The sequence below is a fragment of the Ostrinia furnacalis genome, unplaced genomic scaffold (genome assembly GCF_004193835.3).
Source record: "Ostrinia furnacalis isolate ACB-3 unplaced genomic scaffold, ASM419383v2 OfSCF0465, whole genome shotgun sequence".
Taxonomy (NCBI): domain Eukaryota; kingdom Metazoa; phylum Arthropoda; class Insecta; order Lepidoptera; family Crambidae; genus Ostrinia; species Ostrinia furnacalis.
The window spans coordinates 305,852-320,490 of NW_021130704.1; the positions used below are offsets into that span (position 1 = coordinate 305,852).

Here is a 14,639-nt window from a genome sequence, read left to right on the forward strand (position 1 = left end):
ACGCGCGTCTGTATGTGGAATTGTGAAGAGAATGTATGATCTCTTATCTCAATATTGCGCGATTCGAAAAGCGCCGGTAAACCATCAATAAACGCGTCATTTCAGCTCCATTGCGGCAAACGCGCGGCTCGAGAAACATGCTTCGACAGCGCCTGAAAAAAAACGCGATGTGTGTAAGGGCCCTTTACAGGGTGACTTTGAAATCGTTGGCATCCTTTTAATTTAAGACTACTCATGATACATAATGCATTCCCCAAACATGACACAATTCCAATGAGATTTTTTGTCATCATCTTTAGGTACTAATTATTTGTATTAGTGTGATCTTAAAGAGTTTAGAACCATTGTACACATCAAGCTATACATGTTTTTTTTGCAAAATAACACTTATTACATCGAAATAAGACGCATATTAAAATTGATGTGCTGTCGTCTGTACAAGATTTTAAATACATATTGAAATTTTAACTCATTGGATTTGTCTCACATTTGGGGAATGTACGTAGTTACATGTATCATGATCATGAGTAGTCTTATTTTAAAAGGATGCCAACGATTTCAAAGTCAGCCTGTAGTGTAGGATCCATTTTTTTCCCATCCTACCAACGTTGTCGTATATCGTGGGCGGTTTTCCTGCTTACAAACTTTCTCCGATATGGATAATCTAGTGCGTAATCTTTCAAGGTGGCGTGGATAATCCTGTATTTCCTTTGCGGGCCTTATCCACAGGAACATTCTTTGTACAGTCGTTTTGTGCTTATCTACCGTGTTACGAAACCCCGACTCAATTCTATACTCGTATTATAGCATCTTCATCGAGGTTTATTGATAGTGTTATTATCGATGATTCACTTTCTCTAATCAGTCCTTGTAGACAACGTAGGGAACGATCGTTTTCGATTCGCATCGATCGAATCAAATCACGATTCGATCGATGCGAATCGAAAACGATCGTTCGCAATCCTTAGGAGTATAGTATAGAGCTTTGCGCATACATTTTGTTGGTAGCGGCGACTGGTTGCGCCGTCATGGTGTCCCGGTGAAATATAGCCCTTAGGCTTGCAAGAAAACTAGGCAAAACATTTGTTTCGAAATCGCCTAATTTTGGGGATGCTGTGAGCTGTGAGGCAATTACGAATTCCAATTTGACATAGGTAATTGATGCCTATTACATAATGTTGACAGCATATCATAAGTGAGATAAATTGGTGAGATATAGGCCAATAGCTTCCTCGTTGTAGATAAAAAAAAAATTAAATAATTTGAAAAAAAAAAAAAACGAATCGCCTATGGTGGAAGTTGAACCCACGTCCTTTCGCTTGCCGGGCGACTGCTCTCACCATTTGCGATACCTATATTCAAGTTATTTAAAAATGTTGATCGAGAGTCGACATCTAACGCCACAAAAATTTTAACTATTACATCTAGGTACATAAATGAAGGCCTAAAGTAAGTCCTAAGTACACCTAAGTAATTCAAGAATGTCATTTATTTACTTTCGTAGATTTGATAGTCGCTTAAAGTTATTTGTTTCGCGATCACGATCTCGCATCGTAAACGAATTTTGTTAACGATTTTTAAGTTGTCCACGTTTTTAAATTGTAAACCGACATTACGTAAAGGTCAATACCTACAGATAGAGATCACGGTGCGGTGCGATAAAGAATATTTACCTATAATCATATTTCTTTCATAATTATGGGCAGGGCAAATAGTACGCAGAACTGACGGCCGATGGGGCAGCAAGGTTCTGGAATGGAGGCCGCGCACCGGAAAACGCAACATGAGACGTCCACCCACAAGGTGGACCAACGACCTGATAAAGGTAGCAGGAAGGCGCTGGATGCAGGCCGCTACCAACCGTGCGATGTGGAAGTCATTGGGGGAGGCCTATGTTCAGCAGTGGACGTCCTATGGCTGAAATGATGATATTTCTTTCAAGCGCTTCCACACCGCTCCCACATCAGTGATTCAGTGAAGACCGGCTTTAAATCGAAAATAAAAAAGAAGTATCTACCTACTTCGGACCCAAGTCTAGAACTTACATAATTATTTATTCAGGGGCTTCTACTAAAATAATGAAACTTTCTAGATTTTTCCTGTTCACTGGATTCTGGCTGGATTCTGTATGAATTATTAATTTGTTTGTTTAGGTGTTTTTAATAACTCGAATCTAATTATAATTATTTTAAGGGCTGATCATCATTGATTTATTTTCTGTGCTCACAGCGTAGCGTAAGTAGAATACATAGGTGTTACGCCGCACGCCGTAAAATTGACCATGTTTCTTGCCTTACACTGTCGTAGCTACGATAGGCAACTACGAATTGCTACGTAATGAGTTCTGTTACAAAGACGTATCTGTTATGCGACCTAAAGTGCCAAACATTTTTAGTTTGAAATTCTCAAGACAATGATCGACTCTAGGTAAGGATTAGCATCGTAGATAATAATCTCATTTATCTATCCAGTCTTTGAAATAAGACAACGACGATAAACCTGTTTTGCCTAAAGTAAAGTAAAACTTTTTAAACTTTAATTAAAGTCGTTTACTTTTCAAAAACTTATTTATTTAGTTAATTTACCGCAGTTTTCACAGCCTATCATTTATAATTAAATGGCTTAATTTGAGTTGCTTTAATAATTTGACACAAAATTCATGTTACTCAATGATATTATATAAAAACAACTAATATCATTGATTACTGCTTGAAGATAAGGCGGGAGAGCATTAGTTTTAAAGTTACTAGGCCCGATAACACTCTACTTTATAACTCGCCTTTAATTATTTCCACACAAATTTTATGAAAAAGTTTCTTTGCTCTTCAAACAGGTCCCTGAGCGCGTGCACTTAAACACGAAACATTTTCGTTTTCGCGCAAAATTACGAAAAAGCTGAAAATATTCAGTGAAGCGACGAGCGCGCATGACCGCAGCGTCGCGACGCTCCGTTCGTCCATTCACGACGCCCTTCAGTCAGCCTCGAGTCTTCGAACGCACGCCCGAAGACGATTTCCCGCGCGTTTTCAAATTACGAACTAATTTAAATTACTCGTTCGAACGTCCAAGTTTGAGGTTCGCTCTGTGCCGCGCGTGAAAAGAGGTTGGATTTGAGTTTTTAGTGTTTTGACAGATAAAAAATAGTTCTGTTTTGTTTTTGTTGTTTTATTTCTTTGTTTTAAAGGATAACGAATTTACGTTCTGAGGGTAAGTGGACATTTTTATTGTTCTCGTATTTAGGTAGTAAGTTTTTTCAGGTGTTGAGGGTGCATTCTTTAATCGATATTGTCATTGAATGACTTAATTTTTTTTATTGCACTTTAGTGAGCAGCAGTGTATTTTATAAAGTGGAAGGCAAGTTTAATTAAAAAGAAAATAGTAGGTTGTGTCTATCCGTCACGAGTAAGTGTGCCGCAGCCGTCCACCGAAGGAATTTATTTTCATTAGAAGCTAATAGCAGTATCGACCTGATTAAGTATAGTAGAGTGAGGACATCAATGTTAATCAAAAAGCCTTATTCTAATGCTACATACTTAGGCTTAAAAGTATAGTATACCTAATTCTAAATAAGTAACGTATTTTTCTATAAACTGTGGAATAGGCAAGTACCTACATCTTAACAACTGATGGTAGGGTACATATTTATGTAAAAAATATAAATAAAATAAATTAAATTTAGCTTAAAAATGAGTCAATTATGTTACCGATATAATAATTATCCATGCATCATTAAGGGCCAGAGCACGTTTTTACTACATAAATCACCGAATAGAATTCAGTTTTCTACTGAAAAATGCTTTGATTTTGAATCGATCTCACTTTCTCTAATATGTACAGTGCCCTAAAAATGATTTTCTCTACATAAAAAAATGGAAATGCGTATACGGAGATATTCAAGCCAGGTGAATATATTTGAGGTGAAAATGGACGTAGAGACGCAAAAATAGAGATTTCGGAGACGATCTACATTTTATTTTATTTACATTTAGGAGGCTCTACAGATATCTAATAACTACTTATTTTTATCCAATAATAGTAAAATATCAAATAATAAATGGATAAACTTCGTTCCAAAGATACAGCTTTGTATGAAAGTATTATTGACCAGCCTATAAATATTTAAGCATTCAAACGAAACAATGATAATAGAGCCATTGCTATTATTTAGTGACAGTAATAAATGATTGTTGTCTCGTACGTCTGGTACTTCCGGTAGCAATTAGGAATGAGATTTGGTCAATATTACTGTCAATAACATACTATTGTAATTCCAATAAATGGATAAAAACTTATTCTTATTCGTATTACAGAACAACGTTCAAAACTAGACCCAATATCAGTCATATGATTAGGTTTAAATGTTTGAAATTCAACCAAGTAAAAGAAAAGCATCAATTTTTGTTTGAGTTTGAATCGTGTTTTCAGCTTCTTCGTGTAGGTACGGACCTTAGTTATCTTTTTTTACTAAAGTCAGATTAAAAAAAAGTCACCTTCTTTTACTTATGATCTTTGAAATGAAACTGCCAGATTTTCCCGCAGCAAAACGTAGCGTATGTGTTAATCCAGGTTGTAAGCTAATTCAATACTATTGAAATCGCTCCACCCATTTAGACGTGGTGAGGAAGAACAACTCACAAACTTTTGCCTTTATAATAATAATATGATAATGAGACCTAACCAAAATGTTGAAACGAGCAGTCAACAAACATCGACAGACGAAAAAAATTAAGACGCCTCCTTTTCACTTAGGATCTTTTAAATTAAACCAACGACAATGAGAGCTGTTCTACGAAAACGTTCAAAGGAACAGTCGACAAACATCGTAAATTAGTTTATCGATAGTTACATTCGAGGGTGCTGATGATCACCTCCCTTGTTAACAAGTTTTTGAACTTCCTCGAACCACTTTAGATTGTCTGTAGATATCAAAACTGTAAAGTGCGGTTTCATTATGTTCTTGGTTGACAGCAAGCTGTAAAAGGGATTTAACGACACTTGCGTAGGATGTGTCTTGAAGTTTTTTTTTGTGTTACGGCTATTCTGGTTCTTTGAAGTCCCTGTATCACTGCGACCGGTACCGGCCTATTGTGATCGCCAGTTTTCCTTACAGTTCGCCTCCGAGTCCTGCATCCATTAGGTAGTGCAGTATCTATTGGGGGCGATATGTTTTACATCTTGTGGGCTTAAGAAGTTACAGACTCTACTTTTTGTTTGTAATGGTCGTGATTGCTCGCTATCAGATTATCCATGTGGTTTTTCTTTATAACAGCAATTATTAAACCTTAATGATGTTAGAACTTACTCAATTGAAATACTTTACGTCTAAGTAGTTTTCTAGCAGTCTACATTGCAGGTTGCAGCTTACCCAGGGGATCGGGGTTCGTTTCTAGATTGTGTCGGACATGATCCGAATACGGAGCCCGACGTGAACGATTATGCTTACTGAAATAAATACAAATAGTAAATAAAAAAAACGCATTTCAGGCTTATATCAATTTCAATTTACTGATTTTTTTAAATAATTTCACCGATCATTATTCTTGCCATCATGATGATAGCAGACCGAATCATGATGATTTGCAAGACTCATAACTGATTAGACACTACACATTCGATTTGAAATATTATGTAATATGATAGAGTCAGTTTGTCTGTTGTTGTTGATAAGATCTGTGATTTTATGTGGTCAAGATACGAAGAGATAAATTGATTGTGTGAGATATTATGTTTATAAGGGGTAATCACAGATGCAGATTATGAAAAATCTGTCAGTGATAAATACTATCTGCTGATGCTGAATGACGTATATACCTAGCCTTTTATCCTGTTTCAAAAATTATTTAGGCTGAGTTACACCATCTTACTTTTTTAACAAACGTAAAAAATCCGTCAAACTCCATACAAAAACACCAATTATCGTTAAAGTTACGGTCAACATTTGGTGGTGTAACTCAGCCTAAATATACCTAAAGTACGTCTAGTACCTATAATAACCTGTTTATTTTAGACAAAATTATGTACTTTCAAGTACTAACAAGTTAAAATATACGCAATGCATGATTGCGGTTAAAACTAGTTCAGTATAAGTACATTGTTTGTGTAATAACTATCATTTTGTATTAAATTAATTCACTAAAAGCCGGTTTTATATGTATTTATACATGTAATAGGACGTAAATAAATTAAATGTTCTCTTTATTAGTGACGAGTGAAAGTTTGTAATCCTCGCTTGCATTTAGGTCATGAATATCATCATAGGGGTATACGAGGTACAACAGCATTAGAAAACACATTTTTGTGGTAAAATATATCTCCTATTACCATACATAAGATGCCATGGTTAATTAGTGCTGCCGTTTTGAATTCAAAATTGTTTGTTAATGTGAAAACATAGATTAATAAAGCCTAGAATCCTAGAAAGATACTTAGTACGCGCAAAAAAAAATGAGGCAACTCGAGTGGACCATTCTTTCTCACTTGAAACGTCGCAATACGTAGATTTTTTAAAATTAAATGTCTTATAAATAACTTTTTTTATAACGGTCATATTAGCACTTTCGGAATAATCGTCTCTAATGTACATTTTTACAACGCAATGATATTTTATGAGACGCCATAAGATTTTTGCCTTGTATGAAATGCTTGTATGAAGACTCCATCTAGGCTTTATTCCTAAGTGTGCAAATATTATTTTGCACATTATTTAAGTTCAAAGGTTCGCATTTAAGAGGCGTTACATCGCACCTCGTGTTATGTTAGATGTCATCAAAAATTCACCTGCTATTCCGAGAGCTTCGCACCTCAGGGATTTTGGCACCTATTCTGGAAAAATATTTCGCTCTCTACTAATGTTTATCTCTCTCACTCATGCCGTAACCTACAGGGGAGTAAGGGAGAGAGAGATAGAGGATTTTCGGGGCAAATTGAAACCGCTTGACGGAGTAGCGCCTGAAACTCACTTTTTCATTATCCCACACGCCGACCCCAGATTTGTCTTCATTAACGACTGAAACAGTTTTTTATTACACTTCTCTATATATTTCCTGCTTTACATGGGTGGGTACATTTACTCGTAATTTGGTATTTTATCTTCGATGAAGTAGATCGTACCTTAATCCTGTTAAATTTTGACCTACTACTAACTTCTTAGGTGTTTTATTAGTTTTTTTCTCCTTCTCTTGCTATACAAATAAGTGTTGGGACTAATTGTTACCGTTGTGTGTAGCAAATAAATGTACGGACTGGAACTCCGGTATTATTCTTCGCACCTACAGCTAAGTACTACTATACACAAACACAACAACATTTACATCCCCAAATTTTCATTAAAAAATTCTTATAAAATATTCTGGAGCATAAGGAACACTTAATACCACGAAGCGTTATATGCCAGTTACTCTTATCTCCTTATCATCAGATCATTTAGTCCCCAACGCGCCTTTCTACAATTTACAAGATGCATATTGTAGATTTGGCTTACACTTCCCAACCTTGCCAGATGGTTCCATGTATCTGTTACACTTTTGCCTATTCTATAATTTTACGACCACGGCACAAGTTGTAAAATTCTAGATAAAATAAATAAATTTTCATTATTTCAATACAGCTCGTTCGTATCTTCAAATATGAAACTTCACAATACAAATTCATCTCGGTCAGAACGAGTTAGTGTTCGCAACACTGGGCTCGCTTTACATATTGAATCTATTATGATATTACGAAATAAGACATTATTCCTTGCGTCAATACCTTATGTATTCAGTCCAACCTTCGGGCTTATGCACATGGCCACACGACCTATTTTTGTTGTTGACTAGCCGATGCATAACTGACCGTCGATGGGGCAGCAAGGTTCTGGAGTGGAGGCCACGTGTGGCCACGTACCTACCGGAAAGCGCAGCGTTGGACGTCCGTCCACAAAGTGAACCGACGCCCTCATAAAGGTAGCAGGAAGGCGCTAAATGCAGGCCGCCACCAACCGGCCATTGTGGAAATCATTGGGGGAGGCCTGATGATAATGAACCGATGTAGGACGCTCTTATGAATTAAGATTGCTGGAAACACAAGTTTCAACAAATGAGGTCTATCGTTTTAATGCTTACTAGTTGGCGCTATAGTTGAGTAGGTAAGGTCCTGTCTCTCGCTATTGGATAAGACAGTGATGCCAAATGGTGAGTTATGAAGCAGTAGGAAGACTATCGAGTTAGCAATCACCAGGATGGCGCTACTGTAAAGCCTGCCTGACACTCCACAGTGGTGCCAACTGCTAAGTATAAAAACGATAGCCCTCATGTATGTTCTAGATTCTCTACTAAATCTAACACGATTACTTTTTTTGGAAAATGGTCCATTAAGTATGATTATAGTTAAGTTGGTTAATTAATCGCTTCTGGTTTTCTTAGCCTTATTTAACCAACCAATGAGCGTTACCAACTATGCTACTTAACAAACAAGCTAAACTACTAAACTTACCTACGTCTAAGGATCATGGATTACATCACAAAGATTCTCAAGGTGTGGGTATTGTCCTATAATTGTGCCAAGCTGTAATCTGCCTCATTACAAGTTTGCGGTTACCGTATTATGTTACTGAAAGCGAGAGTCGCCATCATAAGGCCCTTCGTACACAAGGCTGCTTGAATCTTCAATGCCCGACGATTTTTGCCTCTAAGCCAGTGTTTTTCAACCTTTTTCATGACACGACCCTCCTAGTATGAAAATATATTTTGCGACCCGGACCGTTCGCTTTTTTTCATGCATTTTATAATAATACAAAGATGTTATATGGACCGAATACAGCATTTATGCATTTGCATGATTAGATTTCGGATAAATCTATATCTATAAGTATTGTAAGTGTATTGTCGATGATACTGAATAAACATTTTTTCTTTCTTTCTTTCTTTCTTTCTTTCTATAACTTTACTTTTACTAAGATAGTTTTTACGACCTCTCGTGACCCCCCAATAGAGGCTTCGCGACCCACAGGTTGAAAAACACTGCTCTAAGCAATCCAATGGGTCGGTGAACATTGAACAAAATGCCTGCGACAATCCGTGTCTCTGTACGAAGCTCTATGAATTTTAGTTCGCAATCCTAGGGTATCGAAGATTTTGCGTAGTACCCTTATGTAAGAAGGGCCAGGGTAAATTACAGCATGGTAATTGCAAATAAATAAAGCTGATTAATGTTGCCACCAAACTTTGTACCTAGTAATTTGAGTAGCTTATCTTTCTAAAATTTATTTATGGAGATACCTAACTCTTAACAGTTGATTTATTTCATAATCATGTACAATATTGCCAAAGTTTTGAAATAATGGCGATTCGTGATATTAATGCTTTTTGATATTTAAATTGTAAACAAAATAGCATTATTGCACTGACTCGTTCTTATCCAGATTTATCGAATCGAAAACGATACCATTAAGTATGTTTTTCTGCGGTTAATAATGTTTTTTGCGAGATTGATTGCGTTTGCCCACATGCATATCGTTTTGATGACTTTTTGTGCTTGAAAACACGTTGCGTTTTTGTTTCAAACGTGGTCGCCGTAACTTCCGAAAAGGTAAAATGTGGCACGTCTGTTGTGTCCCATACATCTATCTATATATATAAAAGGAAGTCGTGTTAGTTACTCCACTTATAACTCAAGAACGGCTGAATCGATTTAGCTGAAAATTATCAGGGAGGTAGTTTAGAGCCAGGAGAAGGACATAGGATACTTTTTATCCCGTTCGAAATTAAAAAAAAGTCTGCTTATTTATTGCCATTAAGGCGGAACAAAGTTCGCCGGGTCAGCTAGTAATCTATATATATAAAAGAAAGTCGTGTTAGTTACTCCACTTATAACTCAAGAACGGCTGAACCGATTTAGCTGAAAATTGTCAGGGAGGTAGTTTAGAGCCAGGAGAAGGACATAGGATACTTTTTATCCCGTTCGAAATAAAAAAAAAGTCTGCTTATTTATTGCCATTAAGGCGGAACAAAGTTCGCCGGGTCAGCTAGTAATATTATAAAGCTGAAGAGTTTGATTGTTTATTTACTTGAACGCGCTAATATCAGGAACTACTAGTCCGATTTTTGAGGCTACATAACATCACCCACCATACAGCCAATAGGGGCGGAGCAGTAAAGAAAAATGTTGCAAAAACGGAAAATAGTTATTCAAACTGTTTTCACGTGTACGAAGTCGCGGGCACAGCTAGTACATTATGTATGTACGTGACGCAGTTCGATTGCAACGCATTAATATTAACTAAGTGATTTCCATCGCTCAATGTCTGCATACCCACTTTTAAAAACTCTACAAAAACGCTCAGGAACAGTTTTCTCAGGTTTTTGCTTTCTTGACACATGTTTAATAGTGTTCACACTCGTTTGAACTCATTTTAATTGGATTTGTTAGTAAACATGCAATTTATTACCGAAAAATATATGGTCACAACGGAGGATGTAAAAAAAATGATTTTATTTAATAAATTTAATTATTACAGAGTTACAATATTACAATAGTGAGACTCGACCGATGCTAGGTACAAGAATGAATGTAAAATATATTAATTAAAATAACACAATGCAGTGATTGACGTCAATGGAGGCACGAGGCGCGATGTCAGCGTTTTCGGTTACTGGCTGTTGCAATCCGTGAATGGGGGCAATGCTGCTTGTGCGATATCCATACATTAGGGCTCCGTAACANTTATTTAAAAAAAAAATTGTAGAAAACTGTAAACTGTAAAACTATGTAAAGTAAAATTTGAATGAGAATTTAAAAAGTGATGTAAATTATTTTCACATAGTCTCTGTATTTCTAACAATTATTTACTTTAAAAATATAAATATTGACCGTTTTATTAATTTGGAAATAATGAAATTCTTTTAATTAATTTTGAAACATCTTTACAAAATGTCATTCTTTAAAACTGTTTTTCTGTCTGTGTAGATGTTTATGTTTGATAGTCAAAAAATCATCCTATTCAAATATCAGTTTATGTGGAATTTTCTAAATTAGTCAACTCATTTATGTATTTCTTTTTCTCTAAAAATATGAATGTAAAAAAAAAAATATTTTGTGGTCTTTTAGACTTTTTCATGTTCAATTACTTTTTACAAAATTATGGTTTGTAATGAAAATTAAGATCATTTGAAATTAGATTTTTTTTTTCGGATTTTAATGTATTTTGATGTTTTGTTTTAAACTGTTGTAACTAAATGTAATATTTGAAAAAATATTGTAAATCAATTTTTTTCTTTTAAAAAGGGGGGAGGTGTAGTATGTGTATGCGCCACCCTCACACTAACATAAATTAAGGCTATATATTTGACGTTGCTGCGTAAACTGACACACACAATATACTCGCATCGCACAGTATAAACTACTTTCATTGACAACTCCCGGTCCCCACATTACAATACTTTACTATTCGTAGTAAATAATGAGTAGTTGTCTGTCGTAGTCGGTGATTTAACCGTAAAATGTACACAAGACTTTGTTCTTTTTGTTTTTCTAAAGTATTAGTTAATTAGAGGTAAAGTTAGTAAGTGTTAGGTTTGTATGATTTTACCAAGTACATAATAAGTGGAAGTACCTGCCAGTTCAAATTTTGCAATGTGAGGCACTTTTTTTATAATTCTCTTGTTGTTTAGTATTCTAGCCCACATAACCCCACAGCTGCTTAGTTATTTATTTATATATCTAAAGGCATTGTTTATTCTAGCCCTCAAAAACCCACAACTAGAAAATGTAAAAGAATTGAAAAATAATGACATAATGTTTTCAGGTTTTTTAAGCACGAATTTTCAACACGTGTAACTAACGTGTTACTATAATCACTTTAATGTAGATTTATTAAATCAACATTCGTATCTTATGTCATTGCAGTTCGTACGTGGGTGTCAGCTGTATTCGCCTGAGCCTGTCAAACTCGATCTCACTAATGTACCCTCTGAAATTCAGTTACAGTTACAGCGAAACGCATTAGGGTATTACTGACCTTTGAAGGTCGCATCTTTTGCTGCAAAGGTTTGTACTTGGATAAGTTTAATAATGTCAAACGAATTTTGATAGACATTTTTACTTGATACGGCGCCTTATACAACATTCAGTAAACAAAAACATAGAAGATAAACAAAAACGTAATTTTGCATGCTATTTGTAATGGCGAAAATGTGCCTACTAAAATCTGTAACAACTTTATATACCATGTTTTTACGCAAATACCTAAAGATTCTGATTCTGTTAATTAGTGATTCTGACTACATTTCCACTGTAAGATTTTTTCCATTACCTACTTACTATCGGTTCTGTGGTCTGTAGTGTGTAGTCCTGGGTTCGATTCGCAATTTTGACTTGGTTGGTGTTAGGGTTTGTATTATGGTCTAGTATAGGTACTTCAGAAGTCCTGGGTTCGATTCGAAACTTTGGCTTGGTTGGTGTTAGGGTATTATGTCTAATGTTTACAGTTTATACGAACATCTACGAGCTTATTCCAGTCTCTGACCAAATTTACCGCAAATTCTCCACTTTCTTTCAAAATAAACAAAACCCAAAACAAAAATAAAATCGACAAATTAAACCGCAGACTCTTCCCGTGACGCCATGTGTGTTGATGACGTAATGACGGGGGCGAAAAGTAATTAAGTGAGGTATCGGGGTTCCCTAGGGAGTCGGGAACTCGGAAAAATGCTTGTAAACTTACAGGAGAAACCTTATTTAATACGATACGTGTGACAAAGAGATGTATTTAAAACCAGCTGTACCGGCGAACTTCGTACCATCATTAAAAAGTTGTCTTATCTTTAAAAACGCAATATTAATTTATTCACTGAACGCTGGCTCGGAGGATTTCAGTCAATAAAGTGCCAAATTACGGAAAATGGCAGAGGAAATACCTAATAATTTGTTAAACATTTTCGTAGTTCTTTTGAACATTTGAACTAGCTTTTGCCCGCGGCTTCACCCGCGTGAAATTTAGTTTGTCACAGATTGTCAAAAAATTATAGCCTATATGTTATTCTGAGTAATAAACAATAATACTGTAAAGTTTCATCAAAATCCGTTCAGTAGTTTTTGTGTGAAAGACTAACAAACATGTTGACATCCAGACATCCATACAAACTTTCGCATTTATAATATTACGAAGGATGTTCAGCTGACAAACATTTTGATTCTAATGATAAAACAATTTTTTAAATCGGTTCTTTTCGGAGCCTTTTAATCTTTCCTTTTTATAATATTAGTGTAGTTAAAATAAAAAATAAATAATGCTCCAAAACATTACACGTATTCCTGTTTATTGGAGGCGCCGGGTATCGATCCCGGTACCTCTCGCATGCTAAGCGAGCGCTCTACCATCTGAGCTACGCCCCCGGTGAGAGAGCTGGCGAAATTACTGTATCTACTAGTGCGGCGTTTAATGAACTGAGGTCACGGCAATATCAGCCTTCTAATCAAAACTGATTTAAATAAAAGTTCACTAAAAACCAGATAATTTCTTGCTGAGTGCCAAGGTTAAGAATAAAAATAGACACCAACAGTATTAAAATAAATAAATAATATGGTTAAAGTAGGAAAAGGATTAGCAACCTTTTGAGAAAGAAGAGCCAAAAGTAAAGCTATGTATTCTTTAGGCAACATTTGTTGATGAACTGTTTATGACTAGTGTGAAACAAGTTTACCATAAACACAGGTTCCTGAAACTTGGCCGTCCACACTTGCTCTCCACTTATAGTGGGGAGCACGGCAACATGTATCATAAACAATGTTTCATCACCTATGTTTGTGGACTGTTTATAAACTGTTTACGTTTACAGAGATGATGAAACATTATGAAACATTGTATATGAACAGTTTATAAACAGTGTTTATCAACAAATGTTGCCTAATGAATACATGGCTTGACAATTTCCAAAATTTTCCAGTTTTTAAAGAGTTTTCATAGTATGCCAGCTCTGACAATTTACTATTCTTTCTTGTTGATGGAGTGATGAAGATGGAATCATCACAATCAAACACTTTTATCTAAGTTTAGACTTTCAATTCAACAGTCATCAAATCTATTATACGTTATTTTTAGAGCACTATCTTGATTCTGCACGAATTTTAGAGCACTATCTCGATCTAACCCTAAAATTCTGCACGGATTATTTCAAATTAAAAAAGCCGTAAAAAGTGCCCAACAAATTGAGCGCTGCTAAATTTTGCAAAGAGCGCAATTTTCCTGTACTTTGTCTAATAAGTTACACAGTGGAGCGTAAAGAAAAGGTGGTGTCAGCTATTTTCCAATATGCCCGGGAAATATTTCAGGCGCGCCGCCTGCGCCGCAGATATTTCTTAACACTGGGCTCTGAATTCACATATTAGGTTTCGCGAGAAAGGGATATCCCTTATTGTACTTACACGTATATTTTGCGCTTCAACTGTTCTTCACAAAATTAAAAAATATTGTACTTCGCAGTATCGTGTTTGTGATAAGCGATGGGTAGTGATAAAAATTGCGTATTTGCAAGTAACTTTTTAGATATAAGTAAGCTCAATACTTTATTGATTTACAATGTGTGTAACATTTGTCCCTTACCGAATTCGAAACTGCAACTAAATCTGCAATAGTCGCTAAGTGCAGGACCACAAACTTGAGC

At 35.7% G+C, this 14,639-nt stretch overlaps 1 non-coding gene across 1 annotated transcript; it reads right to left on the bottom strand.

Moving 5' to 3' along the window:
- Positions 1-13,298: 13,298 nt before the first annotated feature.
- TRNAA-AGC (transfer RNA alanine (anticodon AGC)) lies at positions 13,299-13,371 on the bottom strand. Its single transcript has one exon. It is a non-coding gene; the product is annotated as a tRNA-Ala (tRNA).
- Between the last annotated feature and the right edge of the window lie 1,268 nt (positions 13,372-14,639).